Genomic DNA, 24,064 nt, shown 5'->3' on the forward strand with positions numbered 1-24,064 from the left:
GAGTACTCTGCTCCTATAAGATAGAGGGTCGGGGGCCCAGGGTGGAAACTCAGTATACTAGACATTTAGGAAATTGAAACAACCTCTGTCAACGTGTACAATTCTGGGACAGTAATGATGCAGGGAATCTTTATACAGTTTCAGGAATCAAAGAGAGAGCACAGCAGGAAAAGCTTTCTCTTAGTGACGACTCTCCCATCCTGAGTGAGTCTGATCACACCTTATCCTACAACTGCCCTGCAGACGAAGAAGCCCCAAGAGGAGAGTCACTCCCTCCCAGCACAACTGCACTGCTCCTCCATTGTTGAGAGAGATAAATTCACCGAGCTGGAGAGAGAGATGATGGAGCTCAGAAAGCTAGTCCACAAACTCCAGACAGAACAAACCCACAAAACAGACCAGCACAACAATACACCGCCAACAAGACCCGGAGGGCTGAAGGTGGAGATAGATGACTGTCTGAGAGAGCTGGCTGCACCCCGCACTGAGGTGAGAGAACTCAAACAAGAGACAGAGGAACACACAGCACAGCTAACAGCACTGAAGGAGGAGAGGGAAACACAGCCCAGCTAACAGCACTGAAGGAGGAGAGAGAGGAACACACAGCCCAGCTAACAGCACTGAAGGAGGAGAGAGGGACACACAGCCCAGCTAACAGCACTGAAGGAGGAGAGAGGGACACACAGCCCAGCTAACAGCACTGAAGGAGGAGAGGGACACACAGCCCAGCTAACAGCACTGAAGGAGGAGAGAGAGGAACACACAGCACAGCTAACAGCACGGAAGGAGGAGAGAGAGGAACACAGTCCAGCTAACAGCACTGAAGGAGGAGAGAGAGGAACACACAGCCCAGCTAACAGCACTGAAGGAGGAGAGAGAGGAACACACAGCCCAGCTAACAGCACGGAAGGAGGAGGGAAAGGAACACACAGCCCAGCAAACAGCACAGAAGGAGGAGAGAGAGGAACACACAGCCCAGCTAACAGCACGGAAGGAGGAGAGAGAGGAACACACAGCCCAGCTAACAGCACGGAAGGAGAAGGGAGAGGAACACACAGCCCAGCTAACAGCACTGAAAGAGGAGAGAGAGGAACACACAGCCCAGCTAACAGCAAGGAGGGAGGAGGGAGAGGAACACACAGCCCAGCTAACAGCACTGAAAGAGGAGAGAGAGGAACACACAGCCCAGCTAACAGCAAGGAGGGAGGAGGGAGAGGAACACACAGCCCAGCTAACAGCACTGAAGGAGGAGAGAGAGGAACACACAGCCCAGCTAACAGCACTGAAGGAGGAGAGAGGGACACACAGCCCAGCTAACAGCACTGAAGGAGGAGAGAGAGGGACACACAGCCCAGCTAACAGCACTGAAGGAATAGAGAGAGGAACACACAGCCCAGCTAACAGCACTGAAGGAGGAGAGAGGGACACACAGCCCAGCTAACAGCACTGAAGGAGGAGAGAGAGGGACACACAGCCCAGCTAACAGCACTGAAGGAGGAGAGAGGGACACACAGCCCAGCTAACAGCACTGAAGGAGGAGAGAGAGGGACACACAGCCCAGCTAACAGCACTGAAGGAGGAGAGAGGGACACACAGCCCAGCTAACAGCACTGAAGGAGGAGAGAGAGGAACACACAGCCCAGCTAACAGCACAGAAGGAGAAGGGAGAGGAACACACAGCCCAGCTAACAGCACTGAAAGAGGAGAAAGAGGAACACACAGCCCAGCTAACAGCAAGGAAGGAGGAGGGAGAGGAACACACAGCCCAGCTAACAGCACTGAAGGAGGAGAGAGAGGAACACACAGCACAGCTAACAGCACTGAAGGAGGAGAGAGGGACACACAGCCCAGCTAACAGCACTGAAGGAATAGAGAGAGGAACACACAGCCCAGCTAACAGCAATGAAGGAGGAGAGAGGGACACACAGCCCAGCTAACAGCACTGAAGGAGGAGAGAGAGGGACCCACAGCCCAGCTAACAGCACTGAAGGAGGAGAGAGGGACACACAGCCCAGCTAACAGCACTGAAGGAGGAGAGAGAGGGACACACAGCCCAGCTAACAGCACTGAAGGAATAGAGAGAGGAACACACAGCCCAGCTAACAGCACTGATGGAGGAGAGGAACACACAGCCCAGCTAACAGCACTGAAGGAGGAGAGAGGGACACACAGCCCAGCTAACAGCACTGAAGGAGGAGAGAGAGGGACACACAGCCCAGCTAACAGCACTGAAGGAATAGAGAGAGGAACACACAGCCCAGCTAACAGCACTGAAGGAGGAGAGAGAGGAACACACAGCCCAGTAACAGCACTGAAGGAGGAGAGAGAGGGACACACAGCCCAGCTAACAGCACTGAAGGAGGAGAGAGAGGAACACACAGCCCAGCTAACAGCACTGAAGGAGGAGAGAGAGGAACACACAGCCCAGCTAACAGCACTGAAGGAGGAGAGGAACACAGCCCAGCTAACAGCACTGAAGGAGGAGAGGAACACACAGCCCAGCTAACAGCACTGAAGGAGGAGAGAGAGAGAGGGACACACAGCCCAGCTAACAGCACAGAAGTAGAGAGAGGAACACACAGCCCAGCTAACAGCACTGAAGGAGGAGAGGAACACACAGCCCAGCTAACAGCACTGAAGGAGGAGAGAGAGGGACACACAGCCCAGCTAACAGCACTGAAGGAGAAGAGAGGGACACACAGCCCAGCAAACAGCACTGAAGGAGGAGAGAGAGGGACACACAGCCCATCTAACAGCACTGAAGGAGGAGAGAGAGGGACACACAGCCCAGCTAACAGCACTGAAGGAGGAGAGAGAGGGACACACAGCCCATCTAACCGCACTGAAGGAGGAGAGAGAGGAACACACAGCCCAGCTAACAGCACTGAAGGAGGAGAGAGAGGGACACACAGCCCAGCTAACAGCACTGAAGGAGGAGAGAGAGGAACACACAGCCCAGCTAACAGCACTGAAGGAGGAGAGGAACACACAGCCCAGCTAACAGCACTGAAGGAGGAGAGAGAGGAACACACAGCCCAGCTAACAGCACTGAAGGAGGAGAGGAACACAGCCCAGCTAACAGCACTGAAGGAGGAGAGGAACACACAGTCCAGCTAACAGCACTGAAGGAGGAGAGAGAGGGACACACAGCCCAGCTAACAGCACTGAAGGTGGAGAGGAACACAGCCCAGCTAACAGCACTGAAGGAGGAGAGGAACACACAGCCCAGCTAACAGCACTGAAGGAGGAGAGAGAGGGACACACAGCCCAGCTAACAGCACTGAAGGAGGAGAGAAGGACACACAACCCAGCTAACAGCACTGAAGGAGGAGAGAGGGACACACAGCCCAGCTAACAGCACTGAAGGAGGAGAGAGGGACACACAGCCCAGCTAACAGCACTGAAGGAGGAGAGAGGGACACACAGCCCAGCAAACAGCACTGAAGGAGGAGAGAAAGGGACACACAGCCCATCTAACAGCACTGAAGGAGGAGAGAGGGACACACAGCCCAGCTAACAGCACTGAAGGAGGAGAGTGAGGGACACACAGCCCATCTAACAGCACTGAAGGAGGAGAGAGAGGAACACACAGCCCAGCTAACAGCACTGAAGGGGAGGTGAGAAACCTGTGGGGTGACAGAGAGCAGGACACTCCCTCAGAGAAGCCAGCAGAACAGCCCACCTCAGACCTGGACCACAATCTCAATACCACAATGGGACACAGGACCCACCAACCCAACAGACCCCACTCCCTCCTAACAGCCCCTCAAACAGCTCCGCCAATAGCTCTCCTGACAGCTCTCCTGACAACTCCCACACATCCACCGAGGACAATGACTCAAATGTGACCCTTTTCTGGAAACTAGGCGTATGTCGCGGCTCACTACTTCACACGAGAGTCATTTGAACACGATCTTTTTTGGTGGGATCAAAATGCGTTTTTTGGCAGAAATGCCTTCTGGAACGTGAACTTTCATGTGCCTTAATATCAAACTTGTATGCCTGTAAATACGAATACAATTGTTAAATTATGAGCCTAGAAAATGTCCCACCCTGATCTGTTTCACCTGTCCTTGTCCTTGTCTCCACTCCCTCCAGGTGTCACCCATATTTAAACCTGTGTTTTCTGTCTGTCTGTGCCAGGACTGCTCCTCAAAACCTAATGTCTACCTGGCCCACCACTCCACCCTGGAATTGAACAGCCTTTATGACTAGGCCGACCTATATACATTCACAACTTCTGCCAGGACCCTGAAGGACCCTTACCCTCAGCCCCAGCACATCACACAGGAGCAACAGAGCAACGGACACCCCACCCAGACTAGCAAGACACCCTCCCGAAGGACCTGAACCGAGACAACCCAAGTGAAGAGGACCTACACCCAGACCACAGCATCACCAGCCACATCCTCAACCCCACCCAAAATAGCTGAGGCCTCCCCCCAAAAAACATGGCCACACCCTACATAGGCACCCTCAGATCAGACCTCAACAGAGAAAAATGTTCTCATCTGTGCTACCTACAGTATATCCCCCAATAGAATCTCCATACTTTAACAATGACATATCCTCTATCCAAGAGGGGAGATCAACCATTTCCAGGCCCATGGAGATGTACTAGTCTGTGGCAACCTAAATGCCAGAACTGGACAAGAACCTGACACATGGGGACAAACACCTACCTGGAAGTGACAGCATTCCCTCCCAAATATGCCCTCCTAGACACAACTGCAGTATGACAAAACAACCAACAAAACAGGTCACAACTCCTGCAGCACTGTCTCACGCAGGGTCTGTATATATTCAATGGTGGGCTTCGAGGGGACTCTTAGACTAGGTACAGCTACAGCTCATCCCTTGGCAGTGGTATTGTAGGTTACTGACCTCAACCATGTGTCTCTCACAACGTTTACAGTCAGCCCACTGACACCCCTATCAGATCACCGCAAAATAACAGTCTACTTGAAAAGAGCAATACTCAATCATGAGACATTAATGGGGCGGCAGGTAGCCTAGTGGGGCGGCAGGTAGCCTAGTGGTTAGAGTGTTGGACTTGTAACCGAAAGGTTGCAAGATTGAATCCCCGAGCTGACAAGGAAGAAATCTGTCGTTCTGCCCTTGAACAAGGGAGTTAACTCCATGTTCCTAGGCCGTCATTGAAAATAAGAATTTGTTCTTAACTGACTTGCCTAGTTAAATAAAAATGTAATCCAAAGGAACTGCATAATATTAAGAAATGCTTTAAATGGAAAGAAAGTGGTGTAGAAACCTACAAAAAAAAAACAGTTAGGCAACAAGTTCAATCCCTTTTAGACAACTTCACTGTATTAGTGAAGATGTAAACTCTGCAGTATAAATTCTAAATAGTATATTAGACCTCTCAGCTTTCCTATCAGATCCAAAAACTTCAAGAAGACCCCATAATTAACATCAATTGTCAGGATTTGGCCAGGGTTGTTCCGGGTTTTGGTCAGTAGATGCCCCCATTGTGCTTTTTGTCCTTATGTTTTTCCCTTGATCCCCATTAATTATTTGCACCTGTGCCTCGTTTCCTCTAATTGTATTTAAACCCTTAGTTTCCCTCAGTTCTGTGCTCTGTGTTTGTATGTTAGCACCCTGCCCTAGTGTTCTGTGTACTCTTGTCGATTCCGGGTGACGCTCTTGTGGTATTCTGTTTTTTTGTTTTTGTTTATTTTTTGTGAGTTTCTTTTGAGGCCTTTTTGTGCTTTTCCTACCACCTTTTGGATTTGCCATTTTTTTGTATTTAAGGATTTTTTCTTTATTAAATACACCGTCTTAAGTACTGCTGTGTCTGCCTCATCTTCTGGGTTCTGCTGACTATTCGTGGCTCAGTTGGTTAAGTGACTGTTTCTCACTCCGGAGACCCAGGTTCGAAACCGGGTCCTGACAGAAACACAGAGCCAAAAATGAACCCAGAGGCAGCCAGTTCCCAGGACCTTTTTGCCACGCTGTCCCACCACCAGGAGACTGTCCAACGCCACGAAGCCGCCCTGGTTCAGCAAGAGGCCTTAATGGCTAGACATTCTCATCTTCTGTCGGAGATGCTGACTTCCATTAAGCAAATATCTGATCGACTTACCCCGGCAACAGTTCCCGTCCCAGTACCTCAGGTTCACGTACCCATGGCAGTTAACCCCCTGGCTGAACCTCGTCTTCCACCTCCCCAACGGTTCTCAGGTGATCCAAGTGCTTGTAAAGGGTTTCTCACTCAATGTTCTCTCTCCTTTGAGCTGCAACCTCGTCGTTTCCCACCGACCGGTCTAAGATCGCATATATCATCACCCTGCTGTCGGAAAAAGCCCTGGCCTGGGCTACTGCTGTGTGGGATGCCCATAGTTCCTGCTGTGCCAGCTACTCTGCCTTTGCTGAGGAATTCAAACGAGTGTTTCAAGGCCCAAGCAGTGGTTCTGACTCAGCCAAACAGCTCCTGACTCTCCATCAAGGTTGGCGCAGCGTGATGGACTATGCCATCCAGTTCCGCACGGTGGCAGCAGCGAGTGGCTGGAACAACGAGGCGCTCACGGTGTGCTTTCTGAAAGGCCTTTCCGACACTATCCAAGATGAACTGGCCACTCGGGAACCACCGGACAATCTCGAGTCCCTGATCAAGTTGGCCTCACGCATTGACCAGCGTCTGAGAGAGAGAGAACTCAACCGTAGACCTCTAGCCCCTATCAGTCCCAGCTCCGAGTCCCCACCTTTATCATCGCTGGCTCCACCGGAACCCATGCAGATTGGACGCATCTCCCAGGCTGAGAGAGACCGCCGGATGAGGGAGCGACGCTGTCTATATTGCGGCAAACCGGGCCATTTCCGTTCCACGTGTCCCGGGCTCCAGGGAAACGCTCTGTCCCGTACAGACCGGGGGAACTGTAACGGGAAACATAACCTCCTCCCATCCGTCCAACTCCCGTCTGCTCATTCCAGTCACCCTCTCCTGGGACAACCACAAGCTTCACCTTCAAGCCTTGGTAGACTCTGGAGCCGCAGGTAACTTCATGGATGGTGTCTGGGCGAAGGAGAATGGCGTTCCCTCGGAACTTCTAAGTGACCCCATGAGGGTTACTACATTGGATGGAAGCCCTTTGGGATCTGGACTTGTCACTCATGTCACTACCTCCTTGCGACTTTCAGTTTCACAACACCAGGAATTGATGAACTTTCATTTGATCTCCTGTTCTGAGTTCCCTCTCGTCCTTGGATACCCCTGGCTTCACAGCCATAACCCTCACATCGACTGGTCTGTGGGCACTATCAAGCAGTGGGGTCCTACGTGCCAAGCTACTTGTATTTTCCAGAATTCCCCGACTTCTACTCCCGAGTCTTTAGAATCCATCGACCTGACCCGAGTTCCCGAGTGTTACCATGACCTCAAACTGGTGTTTAGCAAACAGAGGGCCACCATGCTACCACCCCATAGACCTTACGATTGCCCCATCGACCTGTTTCCGGGCACTTGCCCCCAGGGGTCGGATCTTTTCCCTATCTCCACCCGAACGAGCTGCTATGGATACCTACATCAAGGACGCTCTGGAAGCAGGCCTCATGCGTCCATCCACCTCCCCGGCGGGAGCAGGGTTTTTCTTTGTGGCCAAGAAAGACGGTGGATTACGTCCTTGCATCGACTACCGGGGACTCAATGCCATAACCGTCCGTAACCGTTACCTGCTACCCCTTATGGCCACAGCCTTCGAGCTGCTCCAGGAAGCAGTTGTTTTCACTAAGCTTGACCTGCGGAACGCATACCATCTTGTGCGGATCAGACCTGGTGACGAGTGGAGGACCGCTTTCAACACGCCTACTGGTCACTATGAATACTTGGTGATGCCCTTCGGCCTGACCAACGCCCCAGCGGTGTTCCAAGCGCTCATAAACGATGTGCTTAGGGATATGCTTAACATATTTGTGTTCGTTTACTTGGATGACATCCTCATCTTTTCGAGCTCCCTTCAAGAACACACTAAGCATGTCAGACAAGTTCTCAAACGCCTCCTAGACAGCCATCTGTACGTTAAGCCGGAAAAATGTGAATTCCATACATCCCGAGTACAATTCCTGGGATTTGTAGTGGAACCCGGTCGAGTCCAAATGGACCCTAGGAAGGTAGGGGCGGTAGCGGATTGGCCCACCCCCAAATCCGTTAAGGATGTTCAGCGTTTCCTGGGCTTCACAAACTTTTACCGCAAGTTCATCAAGAACTTCAGTTTGGTGGCAGCTCCTCTCTCAGCTTTAACCAAAGGTGGCAATGCAAGGTTTTTGTGGGGAAGAGAAGCTGAGACGGCCTTCCAAGGACTCAAGCAGCGCGTCCTCTCTGCTCCCATCCTGATACTACCGACTACGGATGAACCATTTGTGGTGGAGGTAGACTCATCAGAGGTTGGTGTTGGAGCTGTCCTGTCTCAGAGGGGTGAAGACAAGAAGCTTCATCCGTGCGCTTTCTTCTCACACCGGCTTACCCCGACTGAGAGGAACTACGATGTGGGGGATCGTGAACTCCTAGCGGTTAAGATGGCATTGAAGGAATGGAGACACTGGCTCGAGGGGCTTCTCACCCGTTTCAAGTGCTTACGGACCACAAAAATCTGGAGTATATCCAGCAGGCGAAGCGATTGAACTCTAGACAAGCTAGATGGTCTCTTTTCTTCAATCGATTCCAGTTTATCCTCACCTATCGGCCCGGGTCGAAGAATCTCAAACCGGATGCCCTGTCCCGAGTCTACGCTCCTGCCATTCGAGATGACACGGACATGCCTGTCCTTCCTGCTGCTAAGATTGTGGCTCCGATCTCGTGGCAAGTTGAGGATACCGTGAGACGTGCTCAAGCTAGCGATCCGGACCCTAAAGGAGGCCCTGCCAATCGGTTGTTTGTCCCCAAGGCAGTGAGGACTCAGGTCCTTCTGTGGGGGCACTCCTCTCGCCTCACCTGTCATCCGGGCGTAGGTCGCACCTTGGAGTTCATCCAGCGTAAGTTCTGGTGGCCTACCATAAGAGAAGACGTTGCCACTTTCGTCAATGCCTGCCCCGTGTGCTGCCAGGGCAAATCTTCTCACCTCCGCCCTCAAGGACTCCTTCACCCTTTACCTGTTCCCCACAGACCCTGGTCCCATATCTCATTGGACTTTATTACTGGACTTCCTCCATCCCATGGCAATACTACTATCCTAGTCATAATCGACAGGTTTTCAAAGGCGGCCAGGTTCGTCCCTCTGACTAAGTTACCTTCTGCCAAGGAAACGGCTGAGTTGGTAATTAATCATGTGTTCCGAGTCTTCGGCATTCCTCAAGATGTGGTTTCTGACAGAGGTCCCCAGTTCGCCTCAAGGTTTTGGAAGGCCTTCTGCCAACTCATGGGGGCTTCTGCCAGTCTATCTTCAGGGTACCATCCGGAGTCCAACGGCCAAACAGAGAGGATGAATCAAGAGCTGGAAACCACCCTCCGATGTATGACTCGTGACAACCCGTCCACATGGTCATCCTTTATTGTTTGGGCCGAATACGCGCACAACACCTTGCGCTCCTCCTCCACTGGTATGTCCCCGCACGAGTGTCAGTTTGGCTATGCTCCTCCATTGTTCCCGGACCAGGAGGCAGAAGTCAGAGTGCCTTCAGCCTTGAAGTTCGTCAGACGCTGTCGGCTTATGTGGAGGAAGACCCGTCTTAATCTTATGCGTTCCTCACAGAGGTATCAACAACAAGCCAACAGACGTCGCCGTCCCGGGCCTACCCTGCGCCCCGGCCAGAGAGTCTGGCTCTCCACAAGAGACATACCTCTACGGGTGGAGTCTCGCAAGCTGTCCCAAAAATACATCGGTCCCTTCAAGGTTGCCAGGAGAGTTAACCCAGTTTCTTATCGCCTACACTTACCCAGATCCCTTAAGATTAATCCCACATTTCATGTTTCATTGTTAAAACCTGTTGTTTTTTCTCCCCTTGTCCCGGCAGACAGACCTCCCCTTCCGCCTCGTGTCATTGGAGGCCAGCCGGCTTATACCGTCCACCGGATACTGGATTCCCGCCGGGTGCAGCGGTCCTGGCAGTATCTGGTGGACTGGGAAGGCTACGGTCCTGAGGAGCGCTCCTGGGTTCCTGCCAAAGACATCCTGGACCCTGACCTCATTCGTCAGTTCAGGGTCCTCCACCCTGAGAGAGCTGGTAGGAACGTCAGGAGCCGTTCCTAGGGGGGGATTCTGTCAGGATTTGGCCAGGGTTGTTCCGGGTTTTGGTCAGTAGATGCCCCCATTGTGCTTTTTGTCCTTATGTTTTTCCCTTGATCCCCATTTAATTATTTGCACCTGTGCCTCGTTTCCTCTAATTGTATTTAAACCCTTAGTTTCCCTCAGTTCTGTGCTCTGTGTTTGTATGTTAGCACCCTGCCTTAGTGTTCTGTGTACTCTTGTCGATTCAGGGTGACGCTCTTGTGGTATTCTGTTTTTTTGTTTTTGTTTATTTTTTGTGAGTTTCTTTTGAGGCCTTTTTGTGCTTTTCCTACCACCTTTTGGATTTGCCATTTTTTTGTATTTAAGGATTTTTTCTTTATTAAATACACCGTCTTAAGTATTGCTGTGTCTGCCTCATCTTCTGGGTTCTGCTGACTATTCGTGGCTCAGTTGGTTAAGTGACTGTTTCTCACTCCGGAGACCCAGGTTCGAAACCGGGTCCTGACATCAATGACAAATGGTTTGATGAATAATGCAATTGAGAAACCTATCCAACCAAAAACATAGCGATCCACAAAACTTGAGCCTACGCCGTCATTATGGTGCATCACTAAAACAATACAGAAATAGACTACGGAAAAATAAATAACAACACATCAGAAAGCAGCTCAAGGTAATTAAAAACATCCATGGAATCTAACCACTTCTGGGAAAATTGGAACCCACCAAACAAAGAACAACACGAAGAGTTATCTAGGTTATATCCTTCCAGTTTGGCCCTGTCCGGGGATGTCCTCGGATGGGGCCACAGTGTCTCCTGACCCCTCCTGTCTCAGCCTCCAGTATTTATGCTGCAGTAGTTTATGTGTCGGGGGGCTAGGGTCAGTTTGTTATCTCTGGAGTACTTCTCCTGTCCTATCCGGTGTCCTGTGTGAATTTAAGTATGCTCTCTCTAATTCTCTCTTTCTCTCTTACTTTCTCTCTCTCGGAGGACTTGAGCCCTAGGACCATGCCTCAGGACGACCTGACATGATGACTCCTTGCTGTCCCCAGTCCACCTGGCCGTGCTGCTGCTCCAGTTTCAACCGTTCTGCCTGTGATTATTATTATTTGACCATGCTGGTCATTTATGAACATTTGAACATCTTGGCCATGTTCTGTTATAATCTCCACCCGGCACAGCCAGAAGAGGTCTGGCCACCCCTCATAGCCTGGTTCCTCTCTAGGTTTCTTCCTAGGTTTTGGCCTTACAAGGGAGTTTTTCCTAGCCACCGTGCTTCTACACCTGCATTGCTTGCTGTTAGGGGTTTTAGGCTGGGTTTCTGTACAGCACTTTGAGATATCAGCTGATGTATGAAGGGCTAAATAAATACATTTGCTTTGATTTGATATATCCTAAATGGAGATGTATGGATGAAAAAACTTCTCCAATCTTTTTGACTCTGTAAAAAAGAACAAACAACAAAAACATATACATGATCAAATACAAATCTTAGAATCAACTATTAAAGACTACCAGAACACACTGGATTCGCCAATTGCAGTGAATAAAATACAGGACAAAACACAAACCCTCCAACCCAAAAAGGCCTGTGGTGTTGATGGTATCCTAAATGAAATGATAAAATATACAGACCACAAATTCCAGTTGGCTATAATCAAACTCTTTAACCTCATTCTCAGCTCTGGCATCTTCTCCAATATTTGAAGCCAAGGACTGATCACCCCAAAACACAAAAGTGGAGACAAATTGTACCCCAATAACTACTGTGGGATATGCGTCAACAACAACCTTGGGGAAATTCTCTTTATTTGCATCCTCAGTGATAACAATGTACTGAGCAAATGTCAAAATGGCTCTTTACCAATTTACTGTATGACAGACCATATCTTCACCCTTAACACCCTAAATGACAAAAAAAACAAAAAAAACAAGTCTTCTCATGATTTGTTGATTTCAAAAAAGCTTTTGATTCAATTTGGCATGAGGGTCTGCAATACAAATTGATGCAAAGCGATGTTGGGGGAAAAATACGACATTATAAAATCCATGTATACAAAGAAAACACACAAATTGAATTCCACAGGGCTGTGGGGGGAAACAGGGATGCACCTTGAGCCCCACCCTTGTCACGACTTCTGACGAAGTCGTTGCCTCTACATTGTAAAACACCAAATAATGCATGCAGAGCAGAATTAGGCCAATACCTGTTAATCATCAAAATTCAGAAAATAATTGTTCAATTCTACAACCACCTAGAAGGAAATGATTCCCAAACCTTCCATAACAAAGCCATTACCTACAGAGAGATGAACCTGGAGAAGAGTCCCCTAAGCAAGCTGGTCCTGGGGCTCTGTTCACAAACAAAACAGATCCCACAGAGCACCAGGACTGCAACACAATTAGACCCAACCAAATCATGAGAAAACAAAAGATAATTACTTGACACATTGGAAAGAATTGACAAAAAACAGAGCAAACTAGAATGCTATTTGGTCCTAAATAAAGAGTACAAAGTGGCAGAATACCTGACCACTGTGACTGACCCAGCTTTGACTATGTATAGACTCAGTGAGCATAGCCTTGCTATTGAGAGAGGCTGACGTATGCAGACCTGGCTCTCAAGAGATGTGCACACTGCCCACAAAATGAGGTGGAAACTGAGCTGCATTTCCTAACCTCCTGCCAAGTGTATGACCATATTAGAGACACATACTTCCCTCGGATGACACAGATCCCATATTTGTTGGGTGAAATACCAGTGTGCCAACACAGCAGCATTATTTGTTACCTGTTGCCTCAAGAAAAGGGCAACAAGTGAAGAACAAACACCATTGTAAATACAACTCATATTTATTTTCCCATTTGAACTTTAACTACTTGCACATCATTACAACACTGTATATAGCGATAATATGACATTTTAAATGTCTCTATTCCTTTGGAACTTTTGCGTGTGTAATGTTTACTGTTAATTTTTGATTGTTTATTTCACTTTTGTTTATTTTATATTTCAATTGTTGTGGCAATGTAAACATACTATATGTTCACTATGTCATTGAAGCTCTTTCAATTTATTTTAATAGAGAGAGAGAGAGAGAGAGAGAGAGAGAGAGAGAGAGAGAGAGAGAGAGAGAGAGAGAGAGGAGAGTAATAAAAGTGGGAGCTGAGTGATAAAAGGTTGAGTTTGGAACTAGCAGTGACTCATTGAGTGAAGTCATGCTCTGTTGGTCTGTGAGGGAAGGGAGTGGTTTCCATATGTGCATTAGGATAGCTATCCCTACTATTCCCCTTTCCCCGATTCCCTGTTTCCTACTGCTGGGGCTGGATATTTGTTATGCACAAATGTGCTGATCTAAGATCAGGTCCACCATGTCCATATAATGTCATTCATTATGATCTAAAAGACTAAACTAGATCAGTACTCCGACTTTGAGACTTTAAAAAAAAGAGAGCCCTTTGTAGGCTACATTTATGCGTTGTTGGGATGCAGAAGAGGAGACATTAATGTGCTTTAGAGTCACAGTATACACTGAATGTACAAAACATTAGAACACATTGATACTGGCCCATGTTGACTCCAATGCTTCCCACAGTTGTGTCAATTTGGGTGGATGTCCTTTGTGTGGTGGACCATTCTTGATACACACGGGAAACTGTTGAGCGTGAAAACACCCGCGGGGTTGCAGTTCTCCACACAAACTGGTGTGCCTGACACCTATTACCATACCCCGTTCAAAGGCACTTAAATCTATTGTCTTGCCCGTTCACCCTCTGAATGGCACACATACACAATCCATGTCTCAATTGTCTCAAGGTCTTTAACGTGACTCCTCCCCTTCATCTACACTAATTGAAGTGGATTTAACAAGTGACATCAATAAGGGATCATAGCTTTCACCTGGATTCACCTGGTCAGTCTATGTCATGGAAAGAGCAGGTCTTCTTAATGTTTTGTATAGCCAACAGTATTCAGTATATTACTTTTAGTTCATGGACACCCCACTTTCAGCAATATTAACATTCCATAACAGCAGTACACATGGAAGGAAAGCTATTGTTTCTAAATTGCGTGAGGAAGATAAAGTAAGGGAACACAAAAAAAGATCAATACAGACAACCAAGCTTTTTGTTCGTCTGTTGTCTATAAGACCTTGTTTCGTTTCCTCAAGACCATGAAAGAGGCTTGGGGGAGTTAGGCAGAGGGTTTGGAGGGAGGAAAGCATGGGATGGGGGGCTTTGCCTTTCACAAAAAGCAAAGCAATAGGAGAAAGAAGGAAGGGAGAGTTGGTTAAGTTACACACCAACCACTTCCAGTACGAGCGTAACATAATGTAATATCAGGACGACAGGGACACAAAGTTTACACTGTTTTTCTTGTTTGTGACATTCGTTAATTGAGCTGTGTACATTACTCTCAGATGAGTGTGGCAGCTGTGACTGAGATGTGAATGACTGGCAGCAGTGTCCCAGCTCTGAGCACCCAACATCCCCAGTGGTGCCCAGACCCTAGAACAGCTGTCCCGGCCTACAGGCAAGAAACTGTCTGAACTGGAAGAGGAGGAGAAGGGGGAGGAGGGGGGAAGAGGAAGGAAGAGGAGGGAATATAAGGGAGGAGGGAAGAGTAAGGACGTGGAAGGAAAAGAAGAATAGAGAGGAGGAGGGAAAAAGAGGGAAGAGGAGGGATGAGGGACAATGAGGGAAGAGGAGGGATGAGGGACAATGAGGGAAGAGGAGGGATGAGGGTCAATGAGAGAAGAGGAGGGAGGGGGAGGAAGGAGGAGGGACAAGGGACAATGAGGGAAGAGGAGGGAGGAGGGAGGAGGGAAGAGGGAAGAGGAGGGATGAGGGACAATGAGGGAAGAGGAGGGAGGAGGAGGGAAGATGAGGGACAAGGGACAATGAGGGAAGAGGAGGGAGGAGGGAAGAGGGAAGATAAGGGAGGAGGAGGGAAGTGTCACGACTTCTGCCGAAGTCGTTGCCTCTCCTTGTTCGGGCGGTGCTCGGCGTTCGACCTCACCGGTCTTCTAGCCATCATTGATCCTTTTTTCATTTTCCATTGGTTTTGTCTTGTCTTGCCACACACCTGTTTTCAATCCCATTCATTACCTGTTGTGTATTTAACCCTCTGTTTCCCCTCATGTCTTTGTCAGAGATTGTTTTATTGTCAGTGTAGTGTGATGTTGTATAGGTGCGCGTCGGGTCCTCGTACCCATGTTTGTTTGTTTACGTACATTTAGTGTTATGGAGCATACTCCGTGAACTTTATTAAAAGACTCCATTTTACACTCTATTTGACTCTCCTGCGCCTGACTTCCCTGCCACCTATTACACCTATGCATGACAGGAAGAGGAGGGAAGATGAAGGAAGTGGAAGGAAAAGAAGAATAGAGAGGAGGAGGGAAGAGGAGGGACAATGAGGGAAGAGGAGGGAGGAGGAGGGAAGAGGGGGGAAGAGGGACGAAGAGGGAAGAGGAGGGAGGAGGAGGGAAGAGGGGGAAGAGGGAAGAGTAGAGAGGTGGAGGAGTAGGATAAAGATGGAGGAAGGGGGTCCAGCCCAAAGCCCTAGAGAGGAGACAGCAAGGTGCTGGCTGGCTGGGTGTCTCTACCACTCTCACTGGAACCCTTGGAGAGAGGAGGGATAGATAATGCTGTCTCAACATCCATGGGTACATGTCATAGAGGAGAGGATCCACCTCTGGAGTGTTGGGTGGCTTGCGTGCTAGCTGAGGGGAAGAAACATCATCACCCTATAGGCTGATCCAACTTTGATGTAATGTCCTTAAAACAAGTCAAAATGAGGCTCAGTTGTGTGTGTGGCCTCCACGTACCTGTATGACCTCCCTACAACGCCTGGGCTTGCTCCTGATGAAGTGGCGGATGGTCTCCTGAGGGATCTCCTCCCAGACCTAGACTAAAGCATCCGCCAACTCCTGGACAGTCTGTGGTGCAACGTGTGGTTGGAGGATGGAGCGAGACATGATGTCCCAGATGTGCTCAATTGGATTCAGGTCTGGGGAACGGGCGGGCCAGTCCATAGCATCAATGCCTTCCTCTTGCCGGAATTGCTGACACACTCCAGCCACTTGAGGTCTAGCATTGTTTTGCATTAGGAGGAACCCAGGGCCAACCGCACCAGCATATGGTCTCACAAGGGGTCTGAGGATCTCATCTCGGTACCGAATAGCAGTCAGGCTACCTCTGGCGAGCACATGGAGGGCTGTGCGGCCCCCCCAAAGAAATGCCACCCCACACCATGACTGACCCACCGCCAAACCGGTCATGCTGGAGGATGTTGCAGGCAGCAGAAGGATCTCCACGGCGTCTCCAGACTCTGTCACGTCTGTCACGTGCTCAGTGTGAACCTGCTTTCATCTGTGAAGAGCACAGGGCGCCAGTGGCGAATTTGCCAAGTGTTCTCTGGCAAATGCCAAACGTCCTGCACGGTGTTGGGCTGTAAGCACAACCCCCACCTGTGGACGTCGGGCCCACATACCACCGTCATGGAGTCTGTTTCTGACTGTTTGAGCAGACACATGCACATTTGTGGCCTGCTGGAGTTAATTTTGCAGGGCTCTGGCAGTGCTCCTCCTGCTCCTCCTTGCACAAAGGTGGAGGTAGCGGTCCTGCTGCTGGGTTGTTGCCCTCCTACGGCCTCCTCCACGTCTCCTGATGTACTGGCCTGTCTGCTGGTAGCTCATCCATGCTCTGGATACTACGCTGACAGACACACCAAACCTTCTTGCCACAGCTCGCATTGATGTGCCATTCTGGATGAGCTGCACTACCTGAGCCACTTGTGTGGGTTGTAGACTCTGTCTCATGCTACCACTAGAGTGAAAGCACCGCCAGCATTCAAAAGTGACCAAAACATCAGCCAGGAAGCATAGGAACTGAGAAGTGGTCACCACCTGCAGAACCACTCCTTTATTGGGGGTGTCTTGCTAAATGCCTGTAATTTCCACCTGTTGTCTATTCCATTTGCGCAACAGCATGTGGAATGTATTGTCAATCAGTGTTGCATCCTAAGTGGACAGTTTGATTTCACAGAAGTGTGATTGACTTGGAGTTACATTGTGTTGTTTAAGTGCTCCTTTTAATTTTTTGAGCAGTGTATATACATTTGGAAACGTAAAAAAAAAAATCTGTTTTCGCTTTGTCATTATGGGGTATTGTGTGTAGACTGCTGAGGATTTGTATTTATTTAATCCATTTTAGAATAAGGCTGTATGTAACATAACAAAATGTAGAAAAGTCTAGGTTTCTGAAAGCTTTCCGAAGGCAATGTATCTGTATGACTATGGTTGTGTGTCCCCTGTCTCCCCTGTATCACTACCCCTGACCTAACGATGAAAGCAAAATGGCTCAAGATGATGGGTTGCTGTCACAGGGTGTGAAACCATCAATCTGGTAAACACTACTATGAACATTCCATTGTGTCCCACATAACCACTTTCAGCCCCCTTCTCTTCTCCATCTACATGTATGACTCATCTGCTGATACTGTCTCTCATAGTGATGTTGGTGCAACCAGTGAGTGACAGGACTAACCAATGGGGGATTGTTTAAGTTGCATCATGTATTCAGTCAGTACACAGTTATCACTGCCAAGATAAACAGCTTACACTGTACATGTTAGGCCTAAATGTTGACACAGCTCGGCCTGTACAGTTAAAACACAGGAGTTTGTTCACAACTATTTTAAGTTAGCTAAAACACAAGGGTCCTACCCACATCTACTCTGTGTTGGCTTGTGTATAGATAGAAAACAAGGATACCATCCATCCACAATTACTTTGAAATAAGGGGACAAAGCATTGTTAAGATGTTAGCTCAGAGTTATAGCCTGTACTGTATGTGATTGTGTAAACTACAACATTGCGCTGCTGACAGGAGGAAGCAGTCAAAGCATTGTTAACGTCAACGGCTGCTTTTGTTTGGCGTTGCCCATTGACCCGGCATATGGAAGAAGGCTACTTAAAACACATCACTTGAGACAGAGTGTCCCAAATGTGTCCCAAATGGTATCCTATTCACTTTATAGTGCCCTGCGTTTGACCAGGCCCCAATTTCGGGACACAGCCTGAGACCGAGCTGTTGACTGTGGCAGCCAACATCCTAATGGGTTGATTAAACAGCTTCAGAATGACAGCCTTTTCCTTGAACATGCCTCTATTCACATTCTGTAATATAAAAAAAACAGTCCGTACTCTAGTCTTTCTTCCGAAGTTGAGCAATCTCCCAAAAGCACAGCTTCAGAACTTCAGAGCTCTTTAGTGCAAAAACACAGCTTGTTATTGTAAGCCTTTTAAGTCAATGTTTGTGTCAAAGGTCAATGCTTCTGCTAAACTAACACTTTTGCACTGAATAACCACAAGTTCTGCCTATGTATAGTTCAAAATATTTGCTTCTAGGAAAAAGACAGCTCACACCAGAACACAGGATGTGACTGCATTGTAACAAAAGGTTTGAAGTGCTCTGTTGATGTCTGTCTGCATATACATGAACTCAGCAAAAAAGAAACGTCCTCTCACTGTCAACTGCATTTATTTTCAGAAAACTTTAACGTGTAAATATTTGTATGACATAACAAGATTCAACAACTGAGACATAAACTAAACAAGTTCCACAGACGTGACTAACAGAAATGGAATAATGTGTCCCTGAACAAAGGGTGGGTCAAAATCAAAAGTAACAGTCAGTATATGGTATGGCCACCAGCTGCATTAAGTACTGCAGTGCATCTCCTCCTCATGGACTGCACCAGATTTGCCAGTTCTTGCTGTGAGATGTTACCCCACTCTTCCACCGGGGCACCTGCAAGTTCCCGGACATTTCTGGGAGGAATGGCCCTAGCCCCCACCCTCCGATCCAACAGGTCCCAGATGTGCTCAATGGGATTGAGATCCGGGCTCTTCGCTGGCCATGGTAGAACACTGACATTCCTGTCTTGCAGGAAATCACGCACAGAACGAGCAGTATGACTGGTGGCCTTTTCATCCTGGAGGGTTATGTCAGGATGAGCCTGCAGGAAGGGTACCACATGAGGGAGGAGGGTGTTTTCCCTGTAACGCACAGTGTTGAGATTGCTTGCAATGACAACAAGCTCAGTCCGATGATGCTGTGACACACCACCCCAGACCATGACGGACCCTCCACCTCCAAATCGATCCCGCTCCAGAGTATAGGCCTCAGTGTAACGCTCATTCCTTCGATGATAAAAGATAATCTGACCATCACCCCTGGTGAGACAAAACCGCGACTCGTCAGTGAAGAGCACTTTTTGTCAGTCCTGTCTGGTCCAGCGACGGTGGGTTTATGTCCATAGGCGACGTTGTTGCCGGTGATGTCTGGTGAGGACCTGCCTTACAACAGGCCTACAAGCCCTCAGTCCAGCCTCCCTCAGCCTATTGCGGACAGGCTGAGCACTGATGAAGGGATTGTTCGTTCCTGGTGTAACTCGGGCAGTTGTTGTGGCCATTCTGTACCTGTCCAGCAGGTGTGATGTTCGGATGTACTGATCCTGTGCAGGTGTTGTTACACGTGGTCTGCCACTATGAGGACCATCAGCTGTCCGTCCTGTCTCCCTGTAGTGCTGTCCTATGCGTCTCACTGTACGTACATTGCAGTTTATTGCCCTGGCCACATCTGCAGTCCTCCATGCAGCATGCCTAAGGCACGTTCACGCAGATGAGCAGGGACCCTGGGCATCTTTCTTTTGGTGTATTCAGAGTCAGTAGAAAGACCTCTTTAGTGTCCTAAGTTTTCATAACTGTGACCTTAATTGCCTACCGTCTGTAAGCTGTTAGTGTCTTAACGGCTGTTCCACAGGTGCATGTACATTAATTGTTTATAGTTCATTGAACAAGCATGGGAAACAGCGTTAAAACCCTTTACAATGAAGATCTGTGAAGTTGTATGGATTTTTACGAATTATCTTTGAAAGACAGGGTCCTGAAAAGTGACGTTTCTTTTTTTGCTGAGTTTATTACTGTCTACAGTATATTATCCAAACAAGTCTTTCCACATAACACAAGCACTTCATACCACATTATCTTTATACAGGTGTAGGATCTTAATTTGATCACTCTTTTGTTGCTGAGAATCTTCCTGCACGATTTACATAAATTCACTGAAAACCCATACTGACACCCAATATATATTAACGGTATTACAGTTTTCATGTAGGTAAATTTTGTCCAGCTAGTAGCCTGATCATAATTCAAGCAACATTATAGACTAAATATTAAAAACCCTGTTGCTGCAGGATTATTTTTCTGTGGCAATACTGGTCAAATTAAGATCCTCCATCTACAGTAGGGAGAACAAGTATTTGATACACTGCCGATTTTTCATGTTTTCCTACTTACAAAGCATGTAGAGGTCTGTAATTTTTTATCATAGGTACACTTCAACTGTGAGAGGCGGAATCCAAAACAAAAATCCAGACAATCACATTGTATGATTTTTAAGTTGTTAATTAGCATTTTATTACATTGCATGACATAAGTATTTGATCACCTACCAACCAGTAAGAATTCCGGTTCTCACAGACCTGTTAGTTTTTCTTTAAGAATACCTCCTGTTCTCCACTCATTACCTGTATTAACTGCACCTGTTTGAACTCATTACCTGTATAAAGGACACATGTCCACACACTCAATCAAACAGACTCCAACCTCTCCACAATGACCAAGACCAGAGAGCTGTGTAAGGACATCAGGGATAAAATTGTAGACCTCCACAAGGCTGGGATGGGCTACAGGACAATAGGCAAGCAGCTTGGTGAGAAGGCAACAACTGTTGGCGCAATTATTAGAAAATGGAAGAAGTTCAAGATGACGGTCAATCACCCTCGGTCTGGGGCTCCATGCAGGATCTCACCTCGTGGGGCATCAATGATTATGAGGAAGGTGAGGGATCAGTCCAGATCTACCCGGCGGGACCTGGTCAATGACCTGAAGAGAACTGGGACCACAGTCTCAAAGAAAACCATTAATAACACACTACACCACCATGGATTACAAATCCTGAAGCGCACGCAAGGTCCCCCTGCTCAAGCCAGCGCATGTCCAGGCCCACCTGAAGTTTGCCAATGACCATCTGGATGATCCAGAGGAGGGATGGGAGATGGTCATGTGATCTGACGAGACAAAAATAGAGCTTTTTGGTCTAAACTCCACTCACCGTGTTTGGAGGAAGAAGAAGGATGAGTACAACCCCAAGAACACCATCCCAACCGCGAAGCAAGGATGTGGAAACATCATTCTTTGGAGATGCTTTTCTGCAAAGTGTACAGGACGACTGCACCGTATTGAGGGGAGGATGGATGGAGCCATGTATCGCGAGATCTTTGCCAACATCCTCCTTCCCTCAGTAAGCGCATTGAAGATGGGTCGTGGCTGGATCTTCCAGCATGACAATGACCCGAAACACACAGCCTGGGCAACTAAGGAGTGACTCCGTTAGAAACATCTCAAGGTCCTGGAGTGGCCTAGCCAGTCTCCAGACCTGAACCCAAGAGAACATCTTTGGGGGGAGCTGAAAGTCCGTATTGCCCAGCGACAGCTCCGAAAACCTGAAGGATCTGGAAAAGGTCTGTATGGAGGAGTCGGCAAAAATCCCTGCTGCAGTGTGTGCAAACCTGGTCAAGAACTACAGGAAACATATGATCTCTGTAATTGCAAACAAAGGTTTCTGTACCAAACATTAAGTTCTGCTTTTCTGATGTATCAAATACTTATGTCATGCAATAAAATGCAAATGAATTACTTAAAAATCATACAACGTGATTTTCTGGATTTTTGTTTTAGATTCCGTCTCTCACAGTTGAAGTGTACCTATGATAAAAATTACAGACTTCTACATGCTTTGTAAGTAGGAAAACCTGCAAAATCGGCAGTGTATCAAATACTTGTTCTCCCCATTGGGTCTAAGAATTTCTAAGGACTTTGATTGAACAAACTTGATAATCACGTTGTAATTAATGGTTCTAGTCAACATTAGAGTGTATTGTACCCAACAGCTGAATGTGATCCAGGTCAGTGTGACCCGAGGGGAAGAAGCCAGCACTGGCACATGACCTCACCATCAGAGTTACAGTATGTACCTCCTCTCTGGCTCCTGGTCTGGTCTGGCTGGTGCCTTACTCATGTGAAATAAGTCAGTCTGCAATGCTACCTTAAAAAGACATCTAGACTTTATTTAAGTAAAGATTTTACAGTGACAAATATAGAGTGATCCTGTCCTGTCTGAGAGAGTTCTATAGACTAGATTCTGAATATTGAAGGTCAGTCTGGACCTCAGCTGACCTACCCTTGTCCTCTACAGTGATGCCTGGCGCAGAACCCATAGACTGAAAACACACAGCAGTATACTGTAGATAGCAAAAGAAGGTTCCCAGACCTTCTAGCCATGGAATCGCTGTCTTCGACTCACATAATATTTGATGTTATTTCTCTGTATGGAGAGAGAAGGGGTGGGGTGGGGAACTCTATGACAAAGGAAAGTGAGCACGGTCACAGCTCATTGACATAATATTTGTTCTACTCACTAACTGTATAAAGATATAAAGCAAACAGCAGCAGCGTTATCAAAGGCGCTAGCTAGCAAACAACAGGGAGCTAAACGATGAATCTATCTGATTACAGACCATTTATATTTGGCTTGCTGTCCTCTGCAGAAACAAAAATAGGCTCAGTGCCCTACAAAGGCCATTATGCATTTAACTTTTGTTACAGTCCGACCTGGATTCAAATACTACTTGAAATCAATCCAAATACTTAAGCTGGGTTTGATTGAATTTGCCTGGTGCAATGGAACCAATAGAATAGTCACAAAAGAGCAAACCCCACCATCTGGCACTCCAGGGTGGCCACAGCAAACGCTAAAAGTATTTGAAAGATTTCAAATAGAATTTGAACCCAGGTCTGGTTACAGTAAAGTGTTTCAGTGGTCTTGATATAAATGTAAGCTTTAATTGTAGTCCAAATACGCTCTTCCTGTTTGCAAAGTTCCCATGCACAGCTGACAGAAACCATGGGAGATTTCCCCACCAATAGGAGAAGGCCTTTGAAGAATCTTTACTACATTAACAATGCATGGTCATACTTAAATGTTATTACTATGCTGCTGTAATCAGCTGAACTTGAATGTTGTTTTGCAAAACTCAAAATTAAAGTTCAAAAGGTGAACTTGTGGGTTTTTAAAAATGACCTGACATTCTATGTCTAGAGGTCTTTTGACCTCAAAGGGAGCCAACTGAGTCAGTAACTGAGCACTTTGCCGCGCAGAGATTCGGAACACTATTCTCCATATTTGGAGTTGTTTATAGGACGTGTGCCGTTGATGGTTTCAAGTTCGGAGGCCACCCCAAACCGAAACACAGGTGTTTATTTGGACAGGCACCTTCTGGACCGTCCACACTTTAGAACTGGTGTAAAACACTTTTAGAGCTCTTACGTGCTTACAGTAGCATGTTGACTGTTTCACAGATATGTTTTACAGCCCAGACTTGCAAGATAAGTGAGTGTTTATATGCATGATGTGAGTTCCACCACTGCAGTAGCCTTGCTTATGCTTGAAGTAGCTAGCTCCCATGTTCTCCACGATGACTGTTTCATATGTTTTATAGCTCAGACAAGCTACAGTTTATCGTGTGTGTCACAGGAGGCTGCTGAGGGGAGAATGGCTCATAATAATGGCTGAAATGGAGTAAATGGAATGGCATCAAACATATGGAAACCATGCATTTGGGTTTGATATCATTCCATTATCCTCCGTTCTAGCCATTACTATGAGCCTGTCCTCCCCAATTAAGGTGCCACCAACCTCCTGTGGCATGTGTGTAGTGTACTCTACCGCTGGAATGAATAAGGATACTACA

The sequence above is a fragment of the Oncorhynchus masou genome, chromosome 29, assembly GCF_036934945.1.
Source record: "Oncorhynchus masou masou isolate Uvic2021 chromosome 29, UVic_Omas_1.1, whole genome shotgun sequence".
Lineage (NCBI taxonomy): Eukaryota > Metazoa > Chordata > Actinopteri > Salmoniformes > Salmonidae > Oncorhynchus > Oncorhynchus masou.